Below are 3,960 nucleotides of genomic sequence, written 5' to 3' on the forward strand. Positions count from 1 at the left end.
CTTTGGACATGCTGTGAGGAGAGACAGGTCCTTCGAAAAGGACATCAAGCTTGGGAGGGTGGAGGGACAGCGCAGGAGAGGAAGGCCCTCTATGAGGTTGATTGATTCAGTGACTGGGATAATTGGGATGGGAGTGTCAGAGACAGTGCGATTGGCACAGAACAGAGCGGAGTTTAGGGTTGTTGTACATTGGGTTGCTATGAGTTGCAAGTGACTCGATGGCACATAAGAACACAACAACAACATCTCATTTTTAACGTATTTCAGAAAGTAAACCCATATTATACACAAAATAAATACTCTTAAATAAATCAAATTGCATCATTGTTGTTTTGCACTCTTGAGTCAACTATGTCTCATACGGATCAATGTCTCTGAACTTTCCTCTAACCTGAGCCAAACTAATCATCTCTTTCACACCTGAACCCATTGCCACAGTTACTGTGTCAATCCGCCTCATCAAGAGCATTCCTCTCCTATGTTGGCCCTCTACTCTTCTAAGCATGATGTCCTTCCCCAAAGATGGGTCTCTCCCGGCAACATGACCAAAGTATGTGAGATGGGGCTTGAAAATGCTTGTCTCTAAGAAACAAATCAGTTGTGCCATTTCAAAATCATAAATGTTTATTCTCTTAGCAGCTCAATACTCTTCTCCAGCACCAAAACTCAAAGGCATCAATTCTTCTTCTGTCATCCTTATTTATTGTCTAGCTCTCAGTTTTTAATTGCATTAACAGGATCTTAAAATATAACCAATGAAATTACATTTTACTTAATTCTAAGCATTCTTGCCAAATACGATTCATTTCCCCCCCCTCCAGATTACAGTGTAATCTGTATTGCCAGAACTGTCTTACACTTGTTTCCTAAGTAGCACCTATTTTTTAATATCTTATTACATTGTCAGTTATTGCTTTCAAGGAAAATAAAAGAACACCCCAATGTAAAAATATTCCTAAACCTCAGCTAGATCCATAGAGCATAACCAACTATCATAACTACAGTTTTGGATCCTAATGAATGGATGAGCAGGGATAAGAAAGAAGCTTGATGACCCTCTGGTGGTTTTCCAGAGGCAGTAAATTGCTTATCTTTCTTTCATTGAGCAGATGGTGTATTTGAACCTCAGCCTTTGAGATAACTGTACAGTTTCCTACCACCAAATCACTAGAGCTCCTCTATTGGTTTTCATGGCGGTTCTATTCTGCTCTCAAATTCCATAAAGGAACATCTCAGTAGATAGAAGAACTCTCTTGTAACAACACCTTTCAAAAAGAAAGCTTCAATATCTCTTTCTGTATGCAAAGTGATCATTATTTTTTATGCAAACTTATCTAGTTGTAAATTTAGTAATAACTTAAGAGAAAACATTGAAGTTGTCAACAATTTAATCTTAGTTAGATGCACAATCAATACCCTGGGTACTAGCAGTCAAGAAATAAAAAGATGAGTTGCAATCTTCTGTGAGGGACCTCTCCAGAGGCCTAGCAAGCACCAGTGCCAGTTTATGACCACGGTGCACTTGATCCAAGTCATGGTCTTCTCAATCACTTGTTAGGCATCTGAAAGTTAAACAGTAACGGAGAAAAAAACCAAAAACACACACACAAAAGAATTGATGTCTTTGAGTTATGGTGTGGGAAAAGGGTATTGAATATGCCATGGTCTCCCAAGAGAATAAAAAAGTCTGTCCTTGAGAAAATGAAACCAGAATACTCCTTAGCTGCAAAGATAGTAAAACTCCATCTCAAATATTTTCAGCATGTAGTTAGGAGGGGCCATTCCTTGGAAAAGCGATATCATGCCTGCAAATGTGGAGAGCCAGGATAAAACATGAAGATGCTGTATGAGATGAATTGTCAATATTACCTTGACAGTAATTGGGTTCAAGTGTATCAGAGATGGTGAAGATGGCATAGGATACAATAGTGTCGATATGCATAATTTATAGGGTCACTATCAGTCAGGAAATTAAAAGATGTATTGTGATGGTATGTGTGTCTGCTGTTAGGGACCTCTCCAAAGTACTGAAGAGCAATGGTGTCTCTCTGGAGACTAAGGTGCATCTGATACAGGTCATGGTCTTTGCAATCACTTGTTATGTATCAGAGTTGGAAAATGACAAGGGAGGATAGAAGGAGAATTGATGCCTTTGAGCTGTGGTGTTGGAAACGGGTTTTGAGGGTACTCTGGACTTCTAAGAAAACAAACAGATTCATCCTGGAGAGAATTAAACCAGGCTGCTTCTTGGAGGCAAGGATTCTGAGGCTTCGTCTGACATACTTTGATCAAATTGTAAGGAGAGACCAGTCCTTGGAGAAGGACATCATGCTTAGGAGGGTGGACGGCAGGCACAGGAGGGGAAGTCCCTCTAGGAGGTGGATTGATTCAGTGACGGGTGTCGGAGACAATGAAATTGGCACAGGACAGAACAGAGTTTAAGGCTGTTGTACATAGGGTCTCTATGAGTCGCAAGTGACTAGACAGCACATAACAACAACAACACCATGAGTTCTTGTGCCTTTAAGCTACAGTACTGGAGTCTGTATTACATACCTCATCCGGATTCCTCTTTAGGAAGAACAGCATAACACTGTTGAAATAAATACCAAACATTATGCATTTGACAAGGATGTGGTTCACCAGGGTGATTAAGCCTACATTAGAAACATAATATTTCAAATGTAAATTGATATTTATTAACATAATGTTCAGCTTGTCTACATTTATGTGTAAACATCCTCCCTCTTTCTACCATTGTTTTATGAAATAGCTTCAATGTATTTCTACTGGCCTTAAAATTCTGAAGATGCTGTCTGGTTGGATATTTTTATTTAGTTACATATTTGCTTTCTGGTTTTTAAATGGAGGTTAATTGAGAAGATTTACCCAGGCTTCTGAGGAGCTTTAGGAATTGGCACACTATTAATTTCCAAAATCCTTTAGTCTTGAAGCTCAGTCCCTTGACTTTATTACACAATATCTGGGATAAAATAGTGTCTGCAAAGAGTCTAATATAGTTTAAGAGTTGTATTTTCTCTATTAAAGCCGCCTAAGAGAAGTCAAACATGCCAATTAGCAGGATCTTACTGCCATTGCTTGCTTAGGCCCGTTTTCCTAAATTTTTATTTATAAGTTAGCACATCAACCTTATAAGTAAAGATGGATAAGACAAAGCTGAAGAACTGCTGGGCCTCTTATATGTGATAAGACATAAAGTGATAAACACAACAAAAAGTCCCTATTGTTACTGATTTTTTTTCTCCTGTAAATTCTGACTCTTGGGCCACTAACTGCCTTCAAAAACCCACTGAAGGGTCAATTATGGGCCAGTTCTGATTCAGCAGTATAGAACAACAACAGCAACAGAGTGGATTCTGACTCCTAGCAACCACATAAAGCAGAGTAGATCTACCTCATTAGGTTTTCTAAACAATTTTTTATTTTTGAGGTTTTGTTTTTGTTTTTGATTTTTCGTATATCTCCAGGTATTTTCTTCTAAGGATACACTCACTGATGGATTCAATTGGCAACTTCTGGTTAAGCAATCAAACAATTAAATATTACACCACTAAGACTCCAGAGAAGTCTCAAGGGATTCAGCTTTCTGACTATTGGCAGTGAGAAGCCTGACGTTTTACAAGATTTTTTTTAAATCTGTGGGTATTTTTAGAGGCTACAAAGAATACTGCCTCAAGAAGAATAGTGTGGAATGCCTTGCCTGTGGGCAAGCACGCTGGGAGGCCCTATTTCTTGTTTTTAGATAGGTTTCCAATAAAGATCAAAGTAAAAGAGAAGCAAAACAAAAATAAAAGCCAAGAAAATTATTAAGAGTGATAAAGCTTCAATGTCGTTGAAGTATATGGGGGAGAGAATAGTCTAAAAGTATTATATTTTAGGGCATTATTTTTATCGTAGGAGTATGCAATGAGGGTTGCAGAGTGGATTATATTTGGGGAT

The sequence above is a fragment of the Elephantulus edwardii genome, unplaced genomic scaffold (genome assembly GCF_000299155.1).
Source record: "Elephantulus edwardii isolate Elephantulus edwardi_28Jun2011 unplaced genomic scaffold, EleEdw1.0 scaffold00187, whole genome shotgun sequence".
In the NCBI taxonomy this organism is placed as follows: domain Eukaryota; kingdom Metazoa; phylum Chordata; class Mammalia; order Macroscelidea; family Macroscelididae; genus Elephantulus; species Elephantulus edwardii.